General features: G+C 45.9%; 1 protein-coding gene and 1 long non-coding RNA gene across 5 annotated transcripts in view; one reads left to right on the forward strand and one right to left on the reverse strand.

Moving 5' to 3' along the window:
• The window catches only part of LOC137346475 (transmembrane protease serine 7-like), a 134,498-nt gene that overhangs the window by 47,579 nt on the left and 62,183 nt on the right, over positions 1-24,736 (forward strand). For 2 of the 4 annotated variants that reach the window (XM_068009931.1, XM_068009932.1), the window contains one exon: positions 277-364. The exons of the other annotated variants lie outside the window; for them this stretch is intronic. The gene's annotated coding sequence lies outside the window, so the exon portion shown is untranslated. The remainder of the gene's footprint in view (positions 1-276; positions 365-24,736) is intronic. 4 annotated transcript variants of the gene reach the window in all.
• Positions 6,631-24,736, reverse strand: part of LOC137346589 (uncharacterized) — a 34,672-nt gene continuing 16,566 nt past the window's right edge. Inside the window, exons 2-3 of the long non-coding RNA XR_010968733.1 lie at positions 13,748-13,810; positions 6,631-7,119 (exon numbers count right to left, since the gene is read on the reverse strand). This is a non-coding gene — a long non-coding RNA (uncharacterized lncRNA). The remainder of the gene's footprint in view (positions 7,120-13,747; positions 13,811-24,736) is intronic.

Consider the following 24,736-nt stretch of genomic DNA (forward strand, 5'->3'; position numbering starts at 1 on the left):
CCATTAACTAAAGCGCTTTGGGACATCCTTAGGTCATGAAAGGTATTATATAAATGAAAGACTTTCTTTCTTTCATGAACACCACCATCATTGCCCTTGCCTATGATATCACTATGGTGAAAATGTTCATTCAGCTCTACTCCCAACCCAACCCAAGACTAAAGTTTGCCAAGTAAAAAATAAAAAACAATCCTCGGAAGGGAACATCCTTTTAATATCTGAATGTAACTTGCTGTATTTGTGTTTTGTAATTGCCATTGTTCCTTTTTTCAATAGGTCTTAGTCAGTGAAAAGCATCCATGGTGCACTTGTAAAGAACAGCGCTCAATAGAAATGGAATACCATTAATGGAGTCATTCAAACAGTAAATATCCACTTCATTAATGATATTTGATGAGCTTTAAAATGTGGATAATGGAATAAAAACAGACAAGACAATAGCTGTAATTCTATCCGTGTTTTATCCTCTATTTATTGAGCTCTCACTAGTCAATCAAATTACAAAATACATCGTAATGTCTTGACTGTGACAGGGGATTCAGATCACAATGCTTTGGCCATACATAGGTTAGAATAGATATGCCCTTTTTAAAAATAAAATTGTCCCTATTTTCTCCTTTATCTCCTGAATGTGCTGATTCCAGCTGAATTATGATTCCATAAGCCCCAGTAAGCCCCTGGGACTACACACCAATCAGCATTCTTCCTGGTTGGGCCTTTGACACTAAGTGTTGACACACATCAGTCAGTGTCAGCTTGGATAAAAACTTGGCTCAAGGACAGAAAACAGTGAGTTGTGCTAAATGGTTGTTTTTCACCCTGGAGGATGGTAGACAGCATTTTACCTTTTACGGAGCAATGACCAGGAGTGGGATCTCCAGTCCAGAGCAGCTAAGGCCAGTTGCAGCTAGTTCATCAGCACAGACTAGAAATTGAAGCTGAGAATTTCTTAGGCTGCCCAGCTCAGTCGCATACACGCATAGTCAAAGCGCAGCTCTTTATCTCAGTGTTCCTGGCCGCTGTGTACACAGTACCCACAATGCCGTTGTGTACACGGTACCCACAATGCTGCCAAATATACTGCGTGTATTTCCACTCTTTCAGTCCGCCCTTTTGGTCCTTGGCGACTACCGCCCAAGATGGCCACACTAACTATCTACCACTGCTCTGGACTGCCTGCCCCATGCCATTGGCCACGCGACTGGATAGGGCGGTCCAGGGCTTTGCTTTTTGCGACTCCAACTTATGCTAAGGCTTAATAGGTCTTTATACTCATGTACATTGTCTACGTTTCTGCCTCCTTCTCTCCCTTCTGTATGACTTACAAGCCAGGATTGCCCATACTAGGGACAAGACAAGTTGTACAATCACCAGGGCATGGGACACTCTCTGGATCTAGGCTGGATGTTTACATTTAACCCCCAATTCCAAATTTGTTGGTACCAGGGGTCTGTGCTAAGGATTTGATCTTCATCCTCCCGGATGTCTTGTAGCTTCTCCTCCAACTGGTAACACTACTTGACCATCCCCTCTAGGGTGTTCAGCCTCTCTGGCAGCCTGGGTAATGGTGGGGCTGTCGGGAGAAGGTATTGGTCTAGGTCTCCGAGGTCATCCATGGCATGCAGACGAGCCTCGTCTCTCTTGTATAGGTAGACCAGATGGGCCTCCACGATGGTGGTTGGAGCCTGTGGGGGTAGACAGAAATTGGGGCTGGGCATCTCAAGGGTCCATAAAGGTAGCCACATAGTACTCCCCTTTTCCCCTATACGCCGTGCATATGGGCTCATGCCTCGAGTGCTGACTTGGACAGTGCAGTTCACCATTCTGCTGAACCCACACAATGCCCTCTCTCCCCTTCTGACAGGATGGGGGCATAGGGTGTAGTGCCCTGCCTTCCTACAACCCGTCAATATCACTCCAGTCATGGTCCCATTCAACGGCATAGGTGGGCACCTGGTGGTATTGTATGTACCTGTCCCCTCTTATTACTCCAATGTTTTCAATCGTATATTGTGGGTAGGCTTCCTGGTCGTGCGAAACCACTGGTACCATCAGTATTAGCCCTACCATCGTCAGATTTACAGCAACACATCCTTGGATTACAGGCTACACTTTGGTTAGAACCTTGAGCCTGTAACCATTCATATTGCCTGGACACTGTGTCATTTCCTTTAGGTGGGTGCTATTAATCCAGTCTGGGATTTGTTGTTCCTGTATCTGCCTGAGGTTGTGCCTGACCTTCTCCACTATCCATGCTCCTTAAGCATGGCATGCAGCGGTCCTTTGTTCCTCTCTCTCCCTTGCTCCTCCTTACAGTCTATCAGGTATGGCCCTCGATAATGGTTACCCCCTCCAATATTTCCTCTATGGTCTGTCTTCCCAGTGCAGTCCCTTTCTGGCCAGCATCATTGGCCCTAAGACTCAGCTGCCTCAAGTTTTCGTTGAGAGTCTGGGTCTTTGTGTTTAATCCTGCAATGTCTGGTGAGTTGATGGTTGATGTGCCTGCTGCCCACCCAGTGGCGACATCATTCACCAGGCCTCATTTGTGCCAGCTGAATGGGTCTCGTCCCCTCTTGCTGTGGTCATATGCCCCAGCGGCATCCGCTGCATCCCTCACTAATCTATCTACCATTCACTGGTATAGCGCCCGTAACTTGGGCCACTTGCACCACTGTGGGAGGGTCAGTTGCGTCAGATCAATTACAACCTGTATTAGCTCATGGTGTATATTATATAATTTGTCCCTTTCACGTCGCATTACCAGCCCATTAGTTGGACCAGGGGTCCATGGTGGGCACATCCACGGAGTAGGGCTAGAGTACTCATTGGTGATTCGGGCATGGGGGTTGGCCCTTCCTGCCCATTTATCACCACAGCTTGCAATCGGTGCTGTCCTGCCTTGTCGTACCCGTCACACATATGTAGGTAAGTACTATGGTTGTGTGGTTTCACGCACATTGATCGGTCTCTACAATCCTCATCGTCGCACTGCCACATGGAGAACCCGAGCCCAGGGAACTTCCCGGCATCAGGATTACCGTCAGTTCTAGTTCCCTCAGGGCATTCAATACATACCCATTGTCCAATGGTGACGTTCACCATAATCCACTGGACACCGATTGTGCTTCTATTGCCCTCAGCTTCACTTTCCCATAGCCTCTGATAGTTTCCATGTACTTCTGCCTGTCAGATGATGTCGTCTGGATGTCCTCTGCCATACCAGTCCCCGTTACAACACTGAACGTTATGTGGTCTGTCATTCCCTGTTGATGCGTTGGCAGCTGCAGCGGTTATGAAGAGAAATGTTGGGGCCCACATCCTGTAAAAACAAAAGATTACGGGGCACTCTGAGTGCCCCCGGTATTAGTGCGTTTTAATTGAGTCCAATGTTTCCATTGGCTTTTGCCTTTCATTTCCACGCACGCACAGGTGTTACTGGTCATAATTATTGGGTATGGCCCCGTCCAACACAGGGTGAACCCCAGCTTCTGGGGTAGTTCCTTAACCATTACCATGTCCCCTACCCCAGGCATGTCCCACACCTCTGACTGTAGTCCCTGATCCTTTGCCTGCTGCTGATCTCTAGCCTCCAGCCTATGATCTTTCAATTGTTTACAGAGTTTCCTCACAGATCTCTGCCCCATCCCTCAATGGTCCCAAGTCCTGTCCCTCCGCGATGATAGTATCAGGGAGCTGCATGGCTCTCCCGGTCTTTAACTCATAGGGTGTAAGTCCCGTAGTCCAATTGGGGGTTGCCCGAAAGTTCATGAGGACCATTGGCAGCAGATTTGCCCACGCCTGCCCGGTCTCTTTGATGGCTTTTGCTAGGGCAGTCTTTAGCGTCCTGTTCATACGCTCCACCATTACCAAGCTCTGGAGTGGTAGGGTATGTGGAATCTCTGCTTGATACTTAACAGTTTGCAGGTTTCCTTATTGATCCTTCCCATGATGTGACTCCCCTGGTCAAAGTCCAGTTGCGCCGGGACTCCCCACCTGGGGATGACCTGCTCGGCCATTATTCATGCCACGGTAGTGGCAGTGCAGTCCCAGGTTAGGAAGGCCTCCACCCACCATGTGAATTGGTCCATGAATATCAGACATTATGTTTTCCCCCTACTCGGTGATAGGGTCCCAAAAGTTTATCTGTACATTTTCCCTGGGACTTCTCAGCCCAGGCTGGTGTGACAGCCTGACCTTGAGCAGCCTTCCTGGGGTTGTACTGAGCGCACGTCACACACTGCTGGCAGTATTTTGCTACATCTCGCCCCCTTCCCAGCCACCACCAATCCCTGGCATGGGAGTGTGTCATAGATTCCCTTCCCGCATGACCGGGCCCGTGGTGCAGGTTAAGTAGCATTCTGTGGACGCATTCCGGCACCACCACCCTCTCATCATACCACCAGATACTGTCTCACTCGGACGCCTTGCTCTCCCACATCACCTTCTCCACCTCTGGCATCTAGGCATGGTATGCTGATGTCATTGTCTTCCGCATTGTTTACTGCAGCACTTACCTTCAGCTGAGAGTCAGCGGCTTTCTTTGCCTCCTTGTCCGCTCTTCAGTTCCCCTCCTGGATTTGTTAACTACCTTCTGGTGCGCTTTTACCTCAATAACCGACGCCTCCTTTGGTAACCTGGCTGCTTCAATAAGACTCTATTATCTGCTCGTGCTTAATAGGCTGTCCCGGTGAGGTATTGAAGCCCTGTCTCACCCAAGGCCCCATATAATCGTGCACTACTCCAAAGGCATACCTACTGTCAGTGCACACATTTACTCTCTTTCCTTCTGCACATCTCAGGGCCTCTGTGAGACCGACCAATTCTGCCATGTCTAACTGTCCCGCTAGTCTCAATTCTCCGCTCCCTCCCACCCAGTCCTTGGGCTTCCGTCCACATACCTCCTGGATCCATCTACAAACAGGTCCAGGTCTGCCTCCTTAAGTGGGTCCCCCACCCCCCTGCCCCATTGCTCCCGGGGTCTCGTACAAGTCCTCTTTGGTACATTCGTGGGGCTCCCCTTCTGAGATCAAGCCCTTGGCGGGGTTTGCTCCTGTGTCCTGTACAATCGTAATAGACTTGTCTCTAGGTAACAGGACAGCCTCCCGTGTCGCCCTTCAGGCATTGAAGTCTGTTCTCTTCCCATATTCAGTAGTTCTACCAGGGTGTGTCGGGTATGTAGGACTATGTCCCCTAGCATTACCACAGGCTTGCTAGTCCTGACTGCCCATGCCGCACAGTCTAGTACTGCTACACATCGTGGTAAGCTGGCAACTATTGAGTTCTGTCTTGTAGAGTCGTATGCTACTGGCTGCTGTTTATCCCCGTGCTCCATGGCTGCAGTAAATGTGGAAGGGGTGCTTTGAGTCGGGCAATCCCAATGCCAGGGCTGAGACCAGGGCCCGTTTCAAGGCCCCATAAGCCCTATCATGTTCCCTTGTCCACTCTAGGCTTTCCTGTGCTCCTTTTGCCCCCTTTAGGAGGTCCAGTAGGGGTTGTGCCCGTCTGCGCATAGTCGGGGATAAAGTTCTTACAGTAGTTAAATAGTCCCAGAACCTTCCTGAAAGCCCTTACTGTTGTAGGTTGAGGCATATCCCAGATCGCATCCTTCCGTTGTAGCCCAAGTAGTGCACTCTTTCCTTCCCACCTGTACTTTCTTCGGATTCACCTTACATCCCGCCTCCTGCAATGTTTCCAATACTTCCACTACAACTCCCATATGCCCTTTTCTAGTTTTGGATGCTGTCAGGAGGCTGTCCAAATACTGGAGTATGGTGCTGCCGTACTTACCCAGGTCAAGGGGTTCTAATTTCCCGCTCATAACCCAGTGCAATATTGCTGGGCTGTTATGGAATCCCTGGGGTATCCGTGTCCATGTATACTGCCTGTCCTTCACGGAAAATTTGTCCTGTGATCCCCTTTGCCAGTGATCACCCAGAACCCGTTCGCTATGTCCAATACCATGAATACCTTGTGGTCGGGGTCCAGGGCATTAAATATGGTCGCTGGACTCGCGACTATAGCGTGTTCTCAGGGCGTTACTTGAGTCAGGGCTGTGTAGTCAATTGTCAGGCGGTATGTCCCATCCGGCTTCTTCACCGGCCAGATTGGCCTGGTTTAACCGTAACAGGGTTTAATTTTAAAATACTGTTTTTAGCTCGCCCTCAGTGAACCCTTGCTTTCCAATTGCAAGGCACAGTAATCATTCAGACAGGTTTTCTTAGATTTAAACAAGAAAGGTGGAAGTTTATTCATCTTAAGGGCGGTGAGTGCCTGGAACTTGCTGCCGGGGGAGGTGGTGGAAGCAGGTACGATAACGACGTTTAAGAGGCATCTTGACAAATACATGAATAGGATGGGAATAGAGGGATACGGTCCCCGGAAGTACAGAAGGTTTTAGTTTAGACAGAGATCTTGTTGCTGGAATGAAGAAATGACTTGTTTAAAGAGATCACCAGACATTTGGCTGGAGGACATTTGCATACTAAGAGACAGTGCTTGGAGAGACAAAAGAATTGCTCACTGATTCAATTAACAGTGATTGAGCTGAGCAATGGTGATCCACACCTTGTTGGGGTAAGAGACAGCACTACACCGCCCCCACCACCCCCCCCCCCCTTTAGACAAGATCGGCGCAGGCTTGGAGGGCCGAATGGCCTGTTCCTGTGCTGTACTGTTCTTTGTTCTTTGTTAAAGGCTAATTCGGTTAACGACTACGAATACGCGACGCAACCATGCTAGCAAGCATACATGATAAACACACATGCAGATCGAGATAAAAAAATTAGAAGGAATAAAGGGGAAAAGTTTGAGGCTATAGCTGGGTCTCTATTTACAGTCCTTCATGCTCAATGTGGAGTCTTTGGTTGCCGGTACGTCTTACTGTTCGTTGGGACCCAGTGCACACTTTAACTTGTTTCGATGTAGGAGTCTTTTCTCTCTTGAGGTTTAAGCGACTTCAGTGGGTCCGGAGGTTTGTGAGAAAGTGAGAGAGAGCCAGCCAGGGGCGAGGCTGTCTTGTTCCAGGTTCAGTTGCAAACTGCAGTCTGTCTTGCAGGCTTGGAGGGCCGAATGGCCTGTTCCTGTGCTGTACTGTTCTTTGTTCTTTGTCTTCAAACTGTCCTGTGAGCACAATTCAAAACTCCAAGTTAGCCAGCAGGTTAGTCATGTGACTCACTGTTTGAACAAACTTCTGCATTTGTGCATTTCAAAACTCCCAGTTGTGGGTGGGGGGGGGGGGGGGGGGGGCGGTGTAGTGCTGTCTCTTACCCCAACAAGGTGTGGATCACCATTGCTCAGCTCAATCACTGTTAATTGAATCAGTGAGCAATTCTTTTGTCTCTCCAAGCACTGTCTCTTAGTATGCAAATGTCCTCCAGCCAAATGTCTGGTGATCACTTTAAACAAGTCATTTCTTCATTCCAGCAACAGTTTAATATTAATGTTCAAATGATGAAATTAATATGCCTCATTCTTGGCAGGGGTGGGGGGGTCTTCATGACAATACTTTGTGCCATACTGGGTCTATTACTGCTCCCAATTCTTTCAGCAGGTCCATCCTCATTATGGTACTTTCTGGATTCTCACACACCCAGAACCGTACGGGCATCACTATTTCCCCCAAATCTAATATACAAGGTTCACTCTGGCAAGCTGTAAATTTACCCCCGCCCACTCCCTGTATGTGTCCGTAGTGTCAAGTGGTAAGTCAGTGATCGAGACTGTGGCCCCCGCGTCCACTAGAATTTCGCAATGCCAGCCCCCTAACACTGATTCCATGTGGATCCTGGGGCCTTCCTCCTGACTTGTCCTGGGGGCCGAGGCTACCTATTTGTTTGTTAGCTCCTTCACCAACTGGAGGAGCTGTTGTTGTTTATGCTGGTCTATTGGCTTAGCTTTTCCCTGTTGCTTTTTCCCTTACCTTCTTTCCCTCTGCCTTTGGACCAACAGTCCGTCTTAGTATGTCCAGCCTTATGACAATTACTGCACGTTACCCTTTTGTCCCCCTCCCTCGGGGCTCGGCCGTCGCAACATATGCGTCCCGGCTTTCCGCACTTATAATATTCACCTTTCTGGGCCGCATTTCCAGATTGCCTGTTTCCTTTCTGCAAAGCATCCACCACTGCTGACACCTCCCCCCCCCCCAGTTGTGCACTTCTACCTGATTTGCCCAGTTAATCAAGTCCTCGTAAGTCTAAGAAATCACCAGGCAGGTCTTCAGGACTGCCTGGTGATCCGGACTTAGCCCTTCCTTAAACATTTTAAGGAATGCGGGGTCGGTCTTGGCCAGATAAAACTGGTCCGAATACTCCTGGCAGGCAGTCCACAACCGCTCCCTGTATTCAATAGATGACTCTCCCTTCTTCTGCCTGACCAAGGTAATCGCTCCCCAATTACCTGGGATTGGACCCATTATATTTTGGACATGCTGCTTAAATTGGTCATATGCGGTTTGCAGTTCCGCTGCCATATTCCCCCAGACCCGGGATCCAGTCCACATTCAGGATTTGATCCGGCATCTTAGTCCAATGTTCCCGAGGTCACTTTGCCCTTACCAACATGTGAGTGTCCCAACCATGCCGTGGATATCAATCATTTCCTCCAACTTCTGCCAGAACTCGGCATTGATGTGTTTTGGCTTCAAAGTTGGGAGGTCCTTAAGGATCAATTGCTTATCACTTGCCGTAAATGTCATGTATGAGACCCACGTTTGTCCCTGTCTGGGGGTGTGTGCATAGGTAAGTGGAGCCATGTCTGCCAGGCCCTGCCCGTGGTCCTCCATGGGTGCTAATGGACGAGGTTGGGACGCCTCTCCGGAGAAAGTGGGTGGTGCGGATCCTTCGGTGCCATCATCCCCCTTTGTTCCTAATCCTCCTTTACTTAACTGGTCCTTCAAATTATTGCACTTAGATTCCAGGTCCTTGCAACTTAAGTCAAGTTCTTTAACCTTTTCCTGGGCTTGTTTTGTGTACCCTAGATACCTGTTAACTACCATGATATCTGCCTTATCATCTTCATCCTTTTTCTGTCCTTGCCACCACTCCTTCTGTTTGGCTGTTCAGACTCCGGATCCCACCTGTCTTTAACCATTTTGACGTAGACTTTCTTTCACTTTTCCATGACTACTTTGGTGAGTGAGTCCTCCAGGCCCCACTGGGGACCGATTCTGTCATGACTAGGTGTAGTCCTGTCATGATTTTTTCATTGCAGCAGCTTTTTCGGGAGCAGAGTGTGAGCGAGTGAGCAGCTGGGAAGGTCAGTTTGAAAGTAAACTTAATTTCCTTTTGTTTTCGGCGGAGGCCAGGGGGCTGCTGGGTAAGTAAAACACTATATATTTGGGCGGTTTAAAATAACTTTCCTTTCATTGCAGCAGCTTTTTCGGGAGCACAGTGCGAGCGAGTGAGCAGCTGGGAAGGTCAGTTTGAAAGTAAACTTAATTTCCTTTTGTTTTCGGCGGAGGCCAGATCGCTGCTGGGTAAGTAAAACACTATATATTTGGGCGGTTTCTGAACCCGAGACACCACGCTTGTAGTGTCTCCCACCCGCCCTCCTCCTCTAACCAAAAAAAAGGACTCGGTGGGGTGTTTATAAGGTAAGGCTTTTTCTATTTCTCTGGTTTTATCGTGATTGGTAAAAACTTTTCGTTCCTTTTTCATTTAACTAAGTTAAGCTTAAGATTAAAAATGGCAGGAGATCTCAGACCCGTGTCATGCTCCTCTTGCTCAATGTGGGAGCTCAGGGACATGGCTGATGTCCCTGACTCCTTCACGTGCAGGAAGTGTGTCCAACTGCAGCTCTTGTTAGACCGCATGACGGCTCTCGAGCTGCGGATGGACTCACTTTGGAGCATGCGCGATGCTGAGGAGGTCGTGGATAGCACGTTTAGTGAATTGGTCACACCGCAGATTAGGATTGCTGAGGGAGAAAGGGAATGGGTGACCAAAAGGCAGAGAAAGAGCAGGAAGGTAGCGCAGGAGTCCCCTGCGGTCATCTCCCTCCAAAACAAGTATACCGTTTTGGATACTGTTGAGGGAGATGGCTCACCAGGGGAAGGCAGCAGTAGCCAGGTCCATGGCATCGTGGCTGGTTCTGCTGTTCAGAAGGGCGGGAAAAAGAGTGGAAGGGCTATAGTCGTAGGGGATTCGATTGTAAGGGGAGTAGATAGGCGGTTCTGTGGTCGAAAACGAGGCTCCCGAATGGTATGTTGCCTCCCAGGTGCATGGGTCAGGGATGTCTCAGATCGGCTGCAGAACATTCTAAAGGGGGAGGGTGAACAGCCAGTTGTCATTGTGCACATAGGCACTAATGATATAGGTAAAAAACGGGATGAGGTCCTACAAGCAGAGTTTAGGGAGTTAGGAGCCAAGTTAAAAAGTAGGACCTCAGAGGTAGTAATCTCAGGATTGCTACCAGTGCCACGTGATAGTCAGAGTAAAAATGAAAGAATAGTCAGGATGAATGCGTGGCTTGAGAGATGGTGCAGGAAGGAGGGGTTCAGATTTTTGGGACATTGGGACCGGTTCTGGGGGAGGTGGGACTATTACAAATTGGACGGTCTACACCTGGGCCGGACTGGAACCAATGTCCTTGGGGGTGCTTTTGCTAACGCTGTTGGGGAGGGTTTAAACTAATGTGGCAGGGGGATGGGAACCAATTGAGGAGGTCAGTTGACAGTAAGGAGGTAGTAACAAAAGCCTGTAAGGAACTAGATAATGAAGTCAGTGTGACTAAGGGGAAGAGCAGGCAGGGAGCAGATGATGAATATAAAGGGACTGGTGGTCTGAGGTGCATTTGTTTTAATGCAAGAAGTGTAGTAGGTAAGGCAGATGAACTTAGGGCTTGATTTAGTACCTGGGAGTATGATGTTATTGCTATTACTGAGACTTGGTTGAGGGAAGGGCATGATTGGCAACTAAATATCCCAGGATATCGATGCTTCAGGCGGGATAGAGAGGGAGGTAAAAGGGGTGGAGGAGTTGCATTACTGGTCAAAGAGGATATCACAGCTGTGCTGAAGGAGGGCACTATGGAGGACTCGAGCAGTGAGGCAATATGGACAGAACTCAGAAATAGGAAGGGTGCGGTAACAATGTTGGGGCTGTACTACAGGCCTCCCAACAGCGAGCGTGAGATAGAGGTACAAATATGTAAACAGATTATGGAAAGATGTAGGAGCAACAGGGTGGTGGTGCTAGGAGATTTTAATTTTCCCAACATTGACTGGGATTCACTTAGTGTTAGAGGTCTAGATGGAGCAGAATTTGTAAGGAGCATCCAGGAGGGTTTTCTAGAGCAGTATGTAAATAGTCCAACTCGGGAAGGGGCCATACTGGACCTGGTGTTGGGGAATGAGCCCGGCCAGGTGGTTGAAGTTTCAGTAGCGGACTACTTTGGGAATAGTGATCACAATTCCGTAAGCTTTAAAATACTCATGGACAAAGACGAGAGTGGTCCTAAAGGAAGAGTGCTAAATTGGGGGAAGGCCAACTATACCAAAATTCGGCAGGAGCTGGGGAATGTAGATTGGGAGCAGCTGTTTGAAGGTAAATCCACATGTGATATGTGGGAGGCTTTTAAAGAGAGGTTGATTAGCGTGCAGGAGAGACATGTTCCTGTGAAAATGAGGGATAGAAATGGCAAGATTAGGGAACCATGGATGACAGGTGAAATTGTGAGACTAGCTAAGAGGAAAAAGGAAGCATACATAAGGTCTAGGCGGCTGATGAAAGACGAAGCTTTGAAAGAATATCGGGAATGCAGGACCAATCTGAAACGAGGAATTAAGAGGGCTAAAAGGGGTCATGAAATATCTTTAGCAAACAGGGTTAAAGAAAATCCCAAAGCCTTTTATTCATATATAAGGAGAAAGAGGGTAACTAGAGAAAGGATTGGCCCACTAAAGGACAAAGGAGGAATGTTATGCTTGGACTCAGAGAAAATGGGCGAGATTCTAAACGAGTACCTTGCATCGGTATTCACCGAGGAGAGGGACATGACGGATGTTGAGGTTAGGAACAGATGTTTGATTACACTAGGTCACGTCGGCATAAGGAGGGAGGAAGTGTTGGGTATTCTAAAGGGCATTAAGGTGGACAAGTCCCCAGGTCCGGATGGGATCTATCCCAGGTTACTGAGGGAAGCGAGAGAGGAAATAACTGGGGCCTTAACAGATATCTTTGCAGCATCCTTAAACACGGGTGAGGTCCCGGAGGATTGGAGAATTGCTAATGTTGTCCCCTTGTTTAAGAAGGGTAGCAGGGATAATCCAGGTAATTATAGACCGGTGAGCCTGACGTCAGTGGTAGGGAAGCTGCTGGAGAAGATACTGAGGGATAGGATCTATTCCCATTTGGAAGAAAATGGGCTTATCAGTGATAGGCAACATGGTTTTGTGCAGGGAAGGTCATGTCTTACCAACTTAATAGAATTCTTTGAGGAAGTGACAAAGTTGATTGATGAGGGAAGGGCTGTCGATGTCATATACATGGACTTCAGTAAGGCGTTTGATAAGGTTCCCCATGGCAGGCTGATGGAGAAAGTGAAGGCGCATGGGGTCCAAGGTGTACTCGCTAGATGGATAAAGAACTGGCTGGGCAACAGGAGACAGAGAGTAGCAGTAGAAGGAAGTTTTTCAAAATGGAGACGTGTGACCAGTGGTGTTCCACAGGGATCCGTGCTGGGACCACTGTTGTTTGTGATATACATAAATGATTTGGAGGAAAGTATAGGTGGACTGATTAGCAAGTTTGCAGACGACACTAAGATTGGTGGAGTAGCAGATAGTGAAGGGGACTGTCAGAGAATACAGCAGAATATAGATAGATTGGAGAGTTGGGCAGAGAAATGGCAGATGGAGTTCAATCAGGGCAAATGCGAGGTGATGCATTTTGGAAGATCCAATTCAAGAGTGAACTATACAGTAAATGGAAAAGTCCTGGGGAAAATTGATGTCCAGAGAGATTTGGGTGTTCAGGTCCACTGTTCCCTGAAGGTGGCAACGCAGGTAAATAGAGTGGTCAAGAAGGCATACGGCATGCTTTCCTTCATCGGACGGGGTATTGAGTACAAGAGTTGGCAGGTCATGTTACAGTTGTATAGGACATTGGTTCGGCCACATTTGGAATACTGCATACAGTTCTGGTCGCCACATTACCAAAAGGATGTGGATGCTTTGGAGAGGGTGCAGAGGAGGTTCACCAGGATGTTGCCTGGTATGGAGGGCGCTAGCTATGAAGAGAGGTTGAGTAGATTAGGATTATTTTCATTAGAAAGACGGAGGTTGAGGGGGGACCTGATTGAGGTGTACAAAATCATGAGAGGTATAGACAGGGTGGATAGCAAGAGGCTTTTTCCCAGAGTGGGAAATTCAATTACTAGAGGACACGAGTTCAAAGTGAAAGGGGAAAAGTTTAGGGGGGATATGCGTGGAAAGTTCTTTACGCAGAGGGTGGTGGGTGCCTGGAACGCGTTGCCAGTGGAGGTGGTAGATGCGGGCACGATGGCGTCTTTTAAGATGTATCTAGACAGATACATGAATGGGCAGGAAGAAAAGAGATACAGAACCTTAGAAAATAGGCGACATGTTTAGAGAGAGGATCTGGATCGGCGCAGGCTTGGAGGGCCGAAGGGCCTGTTCCTGTGCTGTAATTATCTTTGTTCTTTGTTCTTTGACTACAAAAGCCCGGATTTCCCCAAGAACCAACTAACACCCATGTATTCCCACAACTTAACAAGAGTGGTTAATACTCACTCGTTGCTGTTGTCCCGTCATGTCGGCGTTCCCGACTCTCAAGGTGAATCCTGCCGACTACACCTAAATGTTGTTGGGAGTCAATTAAAATCAATTAACGACTCTCCGCACTGTCTGATAGAGTTTACCAGTATACTGTTTATTTTTACTTGCGAGGGAGAAGACTCTACATACTCCTCATTCCAGAGTGCTGCAGCTCTTCTCAGCCAGTCTCACAGGCACCAGTGCTGATAAAGGTTGAAAACACAACATGCTGACAGCCACGTACACAGTACCCACAATGCTGCTGTGTAAACAGTACCCACAATGCTGCTGCGTCTATCGTACACAATACTCACAATGCTGCCGAATATACTGAGTGCATTACTCTTTCACTATCATCTTAAACGTTCATTCCCTCCACCACCAGTGCACAGTGGCTCTAGTGCCTACCATCTACAAGATGCACTGCAGCAAATTGCCAAGGGTCCTTCGACAGCACCTTCCAAACCCGCGACTTCTACCATTTAGAAGGACAAGGGCAGCAGGCACAACAGAACACCACTATCTTCAAGTTCCTTCCAAATCACACACCATCCTGTCTTGGAAATATATCACTGTTCCTTTACTGTCGCTGGGTCAAAATCCTGGAACTCCTAAAATCCTGTGGGGATGCCTTACTACATGAAAAATTGTGGTTCAAGAAGATGGCTCATCACTACTTTCTCAGGGGCAATTAGAAATTAGCATAAAATGCCACTTTTGCCAGTAATACCCACATCCAGTGAATGAATAACTTTTTTAAAAATGCAATTCTCTGCCAGGAATTGTACATGAAATGTGAAATCTTCTTAAACTCTTTAGCTCACTGCTGGAAGCATTGTTTCCATGATGAGGAGGCAAGAAAGACATCTTTCAAGGTGTTTGTCCAGATTTTGTACTCAATTGTTTGTGGAAGGAAGAGTCAAAGAGGCTGGGTGGTCACTTTGCAGAACACCTCCATTCAAGGACCTTTCTGTCCTTGGCCTGCTACAGTGTTCCAATGAAGCTCAACTCAAGCTCAAGAAACAGCACCTCATCTTTCAGCTGGGCACTTTACAGCCTTCCGGACTCAACAGTGAGTTCAATAATTTTAGATCAGAATCTCTGGCCCCAGTTTTTTCTTTTTTTTCTTTTTTTGTTGGTTTGGTTTTTTCCCCCACCACCCCACCCCATTTCTTTCTTAATCCTTTTGCTTTGTATTTGGATGGCTGCTATCCTGCCATTTAAACCTCATCCAGACACATCTTTTATTTCTTTACGTGTCCCATTACCACTCCCTTTGGCTTTGTACCACGAAATCTTTTATCATTTAGTCTCTCCTGCCCTCCACCCTATCACAGACCTTCCCCTTTGTTCTTCTTCCCTCCTCCTCCCTTTCACTTGCCCAAAACCTATTACATTTCTAACATTTGCCAGTTCTGATGAAAAGTCACAGATCTGAAATGTTAACTCTGTATTTCTCTTTTTTTTATTCTTTCATGGGATGTGGGTGTCACCGGCAAGGCCAGCATTTGTTGCTCATCCCTAATTGCCTTTGAACTGCGTAGCTTGTTAGGCCATTTCAAAGGGTAGTTAAGAGTAAAACACATTGCTGTGGGTCTGGAGTCACGTGTAGGCCAGATGAGGTAAGGACAGCAGATTTCCTACTCCAAAGAACATTAGGGAACCAGGTGGGTGTTTGCGACAATCGATGATAGTTTCATGGCACCATTACTGAGAATAGCTTTTCAATTCCAGATTTGTATTAATTGAATTTATTAATTAATTGAATCTAAATACCACCAGCTGCCATGGTGAGATTTGAATCCGTGTCCCCAGGGTATTAGACTGGGCCTCTGGATTACTAGTCCAGTGACATTACCACTCCATAGATGCTGCCTGACCTGCTGACTATTCGTAGCATTTTCTGTTTTTGCTTCAGATTTCCAGCATCTACAGTATTTTGCTTTTGTGTTTAAGCAAGCCCCGGTCTGCTCTCTCAGTTGAATGGAAAATACCCCATGGCACTATTACAAAAAAGAACACTGACCAATTTGCACGACACAAAAGAGAACACGTTTCAGTTTGCAGGGGATTTACTTATGGAAACTGTACACGTGCATTATATACAAATAAGGAATCAACCAAAATTGTATATGTGAATGATATTAAACCAGGCCAACAATTAGAAGACAATTTGCTCTTCACATTTGGTCCAACTGGGATCTTTAAGGAACAACTTACCTTTTAATACCTTTAATAAACAAGTTGAGTCTGCAGGTGTTTCATTATGGTAAGTAATATATATTGTATGAGTAGTGGTCCAGGAACACCTGGAGAGCGACACAACTATATGACAATAACGGATCCACTTAATTAGCTACCAGACAATGACAGTCTAAAGCAATTAATAACGTCAATGGGAGGGGACAAACCAGAGTGCATCTGAGAGTATTCTTGCAGAGGAAAGCAGTACCTGGATATAGAGCAGAATACTTCAGCAGAACAGAACTATGCTGATTATTCATGTAATATATATTATCAATGGAGAATAATTTTGATTTAACCAATTCTTAATGAAGGAGTTGTGGATATTTATAATAATAAACAAGATTTGATATCTATTCACCTGCACCTGGCACTCACTCTGAATGAAGATCTATCAGGTAAGACAAATAATTCAATGCCATTCTTAGTCTTTAAGAATGGTTTATTTCTGATCAGTTGTTTGAAATTGCAAACCCAATGCCTGCACATAACAAGCTTGGTAGATTAGAGATCAGAAAAGGGAGAACTAGATCCAAGGTGCCTGGATCCCAGTTAACTTTCTGTATACTGTCCATCTCTATATTGAGTATTAATTGATGTAAAATGTTTGCAAATTCACTAATTAGTGTGAATGAATGTCTAAAATCACTACTTCATTGGATTCTATTTGCTGATAGTTCCTTTCGGCTGTTAGTTTTCAGTAAAGGATATTACAAGTAGGTAGTTAAAGAATGGGACACTCAATGATAGCATACAGTGGCAAGTTTACTTGACTGGTTCATGAGCAAGTGATCAAAAGGAGAATGCAGGGATCAAGAGTGAGATGGTAAAGGCTGGTCTGACTGGGATTAGCTTTTCTTTACCAGTGTAACAGTTAAAATCACTTTGCATTGGAGAGAGAGACTGCTAAATAATCACAGCCAGAGTATAACATATTTTGGGGGCTCGGTACAATATATATATTTGTTGATAAGGCCATTGTTTAAGTAGAACATTTCAATACTCATGCCTCTATATTTACAGGATAGAAAAAGTTGGATCATACAAGCATAGCACTTTAAAGCATTTTTTATTGCACTTAAGTATAAAGCACTTTACAGCCAATGAAAAACTTTACAACAGAAGTTACTGTGGTTCTGTTGTCAAATGTGGCCATCAAATTGGACAACGCAAGATCCCGCAAACAGTAAGCAACTGAATGACTAGGTACTCTGTGTTAGGTAACATTGATTAAAGGAAGAATGTTGGTCAGGACACCAGGAGAGCTTTTCACTTCACTTCAAATACTGCCATGAGTTCTTTACCTCGGTGAGCTGGCAGATGGTGCCTCAGTTCAATGTCTCATCCAAAGGAGAACAACTCCAACAATGCAACACTGGAGTGGCAGCCTAGATTAACAGCAAATATATAAATGATCACCTTATATCTAAGGAGTTTTATTTTTAAATTCCAAATTAGAATGAAGGGAGAGCTGTGACCTGCAGCCTGCAATTCATGCACCATATGGGAACTTCAGGACCCTGTGGGAGTGCAGCAAGTGCCTCCAGCTGCTCAATCTCAAGCTGAGGGTTTCTAAGCTTGAGGGTCAGCTGGATTTACTGTAGGGATTGCGGGTGGCTGAATGTTTCCTGGATCACAGGTTCCAGGAGGTGGTCATTCCACAGCCAGATATAGAGTACAGAATAGCAAGTGGGTGGCCACCTGGAAGAGTAGCAATGGGTAGGCAGTGCAGGACTCCTCTGGGAGTATTCAGCATTAAATACCACTGTGAGGCATGACACTTTGAAATGATTTGGAGGAAAATGGTCTGATTAGTAAGTTTGCGGACGACACAAAGGTTGGTGGAGTTGCGGATAATGATGAGGATTGTCAAAGGATACAGCAGGATATAGATCGGTTGGAGACTTGGGTGGAGAAATGGCAGATGGAGTTCAATCCGGACAAATGTGAGGTAATGCATTTTGGAAGGTCTAATGCAGGTGGGAGGTATATAGTAAATGGCAAAACCCTTAGGAGTATTGACAGGCAGAGAGATCTGGGCGTACAGGTCCACAGGTCACTGAAAGTGGCAACGCAGGTGGATAAGGTAGTCAAGAAGGCATATGGCATGCTTGCCTTCATCGGTCGGGGCATAGAAACTGGCAAGTCATGCTGCAGCTGTACAGAACTTTAGTTAGGCCACACTTAGAATATTGCGTGCAATTCTGGTCGCCACACTACCAGAAGGACATGGAGGCTTTGGAGAGGCTGCAGAGGAGGTTTGCCAGGATGTTGCCTGGTCTGGAGGGCATTAGCTATGAGGAGAGGTTGGAAAAACTCGGATTGTCTTCACTGGAACGACGGAGGTGGAGGGGCGACATGATAGAGGTTTACAAAGTTATGAGCGGCATGGACAGAGTGGATAGTCAGAAGCTTTTTCCCAGGGTGGAAGAGTCAGTTACTAGGGGACATAGGTTTAAGGTGAGAGGGGCAATGTTTAGAGGGGATGTGCGAGGCAAGTCTTTTACACAGAGGGTCGTCAGTGCCTGGAACTTGCTGCCAGGGGAGGTGGTGGAAGCAGATACGATAGCGACGTTTAAGAGACATCTTGACAAATATATGAATAGGAAGGGAATAGAGGGATATGGGCCCCGGAAGTGCAGAAGGTGTTAGTTGAGGCAGGCATCAAGATCGGCGCAGGCTTGGAGGGCCGAATGGCCTGTTCCTGTGCTGTACTGTTCTTTGTTCTTTGTTTGTTGTTGAATGCAATCTGAACCTGGCATCATGAAGCAAAGGTCTTCACTGTGGGGTGCAGCGATAGAGTACAGGAATGCATTAACAATTAGGGGTTCGATAGTCAATGGGGTAGACAGGTAGTTCCAGTATTACCCACATGAATCCTGTTGTAAGTTGCCTCCCTGTTGTGAGGGGATGGGACCTCATGAAGACAATGCAGAACATTCTCCGGGAGGAAGGAAAAGAGCCAAAGTCATGGTCCACATCCAAACCAACGACATTGAGGGGAAGAAGGTTGAGGTGCTGCAGTCAGTGTTAAGGAACTCAGGAGGAAGTTAAAAAGCAAGACCTTAAAGGTAATAAACTCTGGCTTACTCCCAATGCCACATGCTAGTGAGAATACAAATAGGAGGATGTAGCAGGTTAATGTGTAGCTAGAGACATGGTGCAGGAGGGAAGGTTTCAGACTCCCAAAACAATGGGACCTGTTCTGTGGAAGATGTTCAAGATGGATGAGTTGCACCTCAGCAGAGATGGGACCCAATATCTACAAGGGCATGATAACCAGTACTGTTAATTGTGTATCAGTTGTTTAATTATATGCAGGTGGAGGGTGTTAACTGGGGTCTTACTTGAGCACTTGTGCAGACACTTACTGAGACTGGTGGAGGTTTTTGAGTGAGGAGCTACATGTTTGTAATCCTGTTCAATAAATGTGAAACTAAGTAAAGATAGGCTCCGGTATCATCCTTCCACAACAAGCTTTCTGGAATTGATCAGGGGGTTAGGTACCAGGCTGTAGTATTAAAAAGTAGAAACAAGGTGCACAGAAGATTGAGAAAAACAGTGAGAGTTAGAAATAACACAGAATTAGGTAGAATCGTAGAAAATACAATGAGGTCTAAGTTAAGTCAAGAAGTGTCATTAATAATGTTGGTGAGCCAAAGGTCCAACAGCCACTGGTCCAATAGCCACGTGGGAACATGCTGTAGTAGTGATAGCGCAGACCTGGCTCAAAAGAGGGGAAGATTGGATGCTTAATATTCCTGATTACAAGGTATTCAGGAAAGATAGGGAAGAAGAGAAAGGAAAAGAGTAGTAGTTTTGATTAAGGAATATATTTCAGTGCTAGCAAGGGAGAATGTCTTTGAGGGGCCAAAGATAGAATTTATTTGTTTAGACTTATGAAGAAAGGTTGAGGGAGCTAGGGCTTTTCTCATTGGAGCGAAGAAGGATGAGAGGTGACTTGATAGAGGGGTACAAGATGATGAGAGGCATAGATAGAGTGGATAGTCAGGGACTTTTTCCCAGGGTGGAAAGGGCTATCACCAGGGGGCATAATTTTAAGGTGATTGGAGGAATTGGGATCTTAGTGTCATAGGCTTAGATAAGTTATGGAGAAGGTCAAGGAGCAATCTAGAATAAAAATATTTATCTGGAGAAGGGCTAGTTTCAGTGAATTGAGGAAGGATTTGGCCTGGGTAAATGGGAGTTAATGACTGATAGGCAGCAATGTAAGGGAGCAATGGACATCTTTTAAAGAGGAGATGGTTCAATTACAGTCTAGGTACAATCCCACAAGAAGGAAAGGGATGACAACCAAAGTCAAATATCCCTGGTTGATGAGAGATTTGGAGAGTAGATTGAAGCAGAAAAAGGCAATTGGGGCGGGGCGGGGTGGGGGGGGGTGGTGGTGGAGGGGGGTAAGCTGGGTGGAGACAGACGCCAGCTTGATATTATACAGGAACATAGGAACATAGGAACATAGGAGCAGGAGTAGGCTTTTCAGCCCATCGAGCCTGCCCCACCATTCAATACGATGATGGCTGATCATCCACTTCAATGCCTTTTTTCCACACTATCCTCATATCCCTTTAGGTCATTAGTATTTAGAAATCTGTCAATCTCTGCTTTAAACATACTCAATGACTGAGCTTCCACAGGCCTCTGATGTAGAGAATTCCAAAGATTCACTAACCTCTGAGTAAAGAAATTTCTCCTCATCTCTGTCCTAAGTGGTTTCCCCTTATTTTGAAATTGTGGCCACTGGTTCTAGACTCCCCAACCAGGGGAAACATCTTACCTGCAACTATCCTCTCTATTCCTTTAAGTAATTTGTATGATTCAATAAGATCATCTCTCATTCTTCAAAACGCTAGGAAATACAGGCCCAGTTTCCCCAAACTCTCTTTATAGGACAGTCCCGCCATCCTGGGAACAATTCTGGTGAACCTTCACTGCACTCCCTCTATGGCAATAATATCCTTCTTAGGGTAAGGGAACCAAAACTGCACACAGTACTCCAGGTGCAGTCTACCCAAGGTTCTATACAATTGGAGCAAGACTTCATTACTCCTGTACTCAAATCTTCTTGCAATAAAGGCTAACATAACATAAACTTTCCTAATTGCTTGCTGCACCTGCATGTTAGCTTTCAGTGACTTATTGACAAGGACACCCAGGTCCCTTTGTACATCTACATTTTCTAATCTCTTACCATTTAAGAAATACCCTGCACATCTATTCCTCCTACCAAAGTGGATAATGTCACATTTTTCCACATTATGTTCCATCTGCCACGTTCTTGCCCACTCAATAAATCTGTCCAAATCCCCTTGAAGCTGCTTTGCATCTTCCTCACAGCACACATTCCCACCGAGTTTTGTGTCATCTGCGAACCTGGAAATACTACATTTGGTCCCAACATTCAAGTCATTGATATATATTGTGAAAAGCTGGGGCCCAAGCACTGATCCTTGCGGTACCCCACTAGTCACAGCCTGCCAACGCAAGAATCACCTGTTTATTCCTACTCTCTGCTTTCGGCCTGTTAACCAAACCTTAATCCATGCCAGTATATTACCTCCTATCCCATGTGCTTTAATTTTGCTAACCGACCTCCTGTGGGGGACTTTATCAAAAGCCTTCTGAAAATCCAAGTATATTACGTCCACTGACTCCCCTTTATTAATTCTGTTAGTAACATCCTCAAAAGACTCCAACAGATTCGTCAAACATGATTTCCCATTGATAAATTCATGTTGACTATTCTCAATCAGATCATTATTATCCAAGCATTCCTTTAAAATTTAAAATAATTTGAATAAGACTGAATATAAAAAGTACAGAGGAGAATTGAAAAAGGAAATGAGGGGTAAAGAGGTAGTACACGAATAGATTGGTGGCTATCATGAAAGCAAATCTAATGGCCGTCTATAGGTATGTTACCAATAAAAGAATTGTCAGAGGAGCAGTGGGTACAATTAGCAACCAAAATGGCGATCTCTTAGTGGCAGCAGAAGGCATGGCTGTGGCACTAAATGAGTGCTTTGCATCAGTGTTTGCCAAGGAAGAGAACTTTGCCAAAGTTACGGTAAAAAAGGAAGTTGTCGGGATACTGGATGAGACAAAAATAGACAAACAGGAGGTATAACAAAGTCTGGCAGTACTTAAAGTGGATGTCAACTGGTTCAAAAGGGATTCATCCTAGGTCAATGAAGAAAGTAAGGGTAGGAATTGTGGAAGTGCTGGCCAAAATCTTCCAATCCTCCTTAGATAAAGGGATGGTGCCTGAGGACTGGAGGTTTGCAAATGTTACATCCTTGTTCAAAAAAGAGAAGGACCTGGGGTACATGTGCATTGATCTTTGAAGGTGGCAGGACATATTGAGAGAGTGGTCAGCAGGGCTTCATAAACAGAGGCATTAAGAACAAAAGCACGGAAGTTATGCTGAACATTTATAAAGCTTTGGTTAGGCCCCAACTGGTGTATTACATCCAGTTCTGGTCACCACACTTCAGGAAGGGTGTGAGGGTCTTTGAGAGGATGCAGAGGAGATTTACCAGAATGATTCCTGGAATGGGGGATTTTAGTTACAAGGTTAGGTTGGAAAAACTGGGGTTGTTCTCCTTCGAAGATAACTTTGGCAGTCTGCTCGGGAAACGATCCGACAGGATCCACCATCACCTTTTCCTGTAGAGCCTGGAGGACATTCTGCGCAGACCACTGCCTGATGGATTGGTGGTCAAAGATGTTTTTCTGCACAAACTTTTCCACGACGGATAGGTGATACAGCACGGTCCAACTGGATGGAGCGTTCTGTGGCAATGTGACCAGACCCATCCTTCGCAACAAGGGGACAGAGAGAACCTCAGCACGTAGAGACACTTGGTGTTTGCATACTGGGGCTCTACACACAGCTTGATGCAATTGCACACAAAGGTGGTCATCAGGATGAGGGCGATGTTGGGTACATTTTTTCCACCTTTATCCAGAGGTTTGAACATTGTGTCCCTCCGGACCTGGTTCATTTTGCATCTCCAGATAAAGCGGAAAATGGCTCGGGTGACCACCATGGCACAGGAGTGGGGCATGGGCCAGACCTGTGCCACATACAGCAACAACGAGAGTGCCTCGCACCTGATTACCAGGTTTTTACCCACAATGGAGAGAGAACGCTCCTCCCACATGCTCAGTTTATGGTGTACCATGGCTACTCGCTCCTTCCAGGTTTTAGCGCATGACCCAGCCCTTCCGAACCATATCTCCAGCACCATCAGGTAGTCTGACCTGACGGTGAAGGGGAAAAGGGATCAGTTGGCCCAGTTCCCGAAGAACATGGCCTCGCTTTTGCTGAGATTCACATGAAGGAAAATCATTGGCAAACCAGTGGGAGCTATTCAAAAGCGAGATACTACAGGCACAGTGCAGACATGTCCCCACGAAAATAAAGGGTGGTACTGCCAAATCTAGAGCCTGCTGGTTATCTAGAAGCTTACAGGGTAAGTTAAAGCAGAAAAAGAAAGCTTATGACGATCACAAAAAACTTAATACTTTAGAAAGCCTTGAGGAGTATAGAAAGTGCAGGGGTGAAGTAAAAAAGGAAATTAGAAAAGCCATGAGAGGACATGAAAAATTATTGGCAGGTAGAATCAAGGAAAACCTTAAGATGGTTTATCAGTATATTAAAAGCAAGAGGATAACTAAGGAAAGAGTAGGGCCTATCAGAGATGTACAAGGGAACATATGCATAGATGCAGAAGATATGAGCAGAGTTCTTAATGAGTTTTCTGTCTCTGTCTTCACAAAGGAGCGGATTGATGCAGACATTGTAGTTAAAGAGGAGGCGTGTGAAATATTAGATATGAGAAGCATAATGAGAGAAGAAGTACTAGAGGGTCTGACATCCTTGAAAGTAGATAAATTGCCCAAGCCGGATGGATTGCATCCAAAGTTGTTAAAGGAAGCCAGGGAGGAAATAGTAGATGCCCTGAGGATCATCTTCAAATCCTCACTAGATATAGGAGAGGTACCAGACAACTGGAGGTCTGCGAACGTTATACCATTATTTAAAAAGGGTGCGAGGGATAGGCCAGATAATTATAGGCCTGTCAGTCTGACCTCAGTGGTGGGTAAATTGTTAGAATCAATTCTGAGGGATAGGATAAACTGCCCCTTAGGCATGGATTAATCAGGGATAGTCAGCATGGATTTGTTAAGGGAAGGTCTTGTCTTACTAACTCGATGGAGTTTTTTGAGGAAGTAACAAGGAAAATTGATGAGGGTAGTGCAGTGGATGTGGTCTATATGGATTTTAGTAAGGCATTTGACAAGGTCCAACATAGCAGACTGCTCAGTAAAATGAAAGCCCATGGGATACAGGGGAATGTGGCAGATTGGATCCAAAATTGGCTCAGTGACAGGAAACCAAGGATAGTAGTCAACGGATGTTTTTACGAATGGGAAGCGATTTCCAGTGACGTTCCACAGGGCTCAGTGTTGGGTCCCTTACTGTTTGTGGTATATATTAATGATTTAGACTTAAATGTGGGAGGTAGAATTGGGAAATTTGTTAATAATGAGGAGGAGAGTCATGAACTCCAGAATGTTATCAATGGTTTGGTTGAGTGGGCGGAAAAGTGGCTAATGGAATTCAATCTAGAAAAGTGTGAGGTATTGCATTTGGGGAGGGCAAACAAAGCGAGGGAATACACAATAAACAGGAGG

Source organism: Heterodontus francisci, chromosome 30 (genome assembly GCF_036365525.1).
Source record: "Heterodontus francisci isolate sHetFra1 chromosome 30, sHetFra1.hap1, whole genome shotgun sequence".
Taxonomy (NCBI): Eukaryota; Metazoa; Chordata; class Chondrichthyes; order Heterodontiformes; family Heterodontidae; genus Heterodontus; species Heterodontus francisci.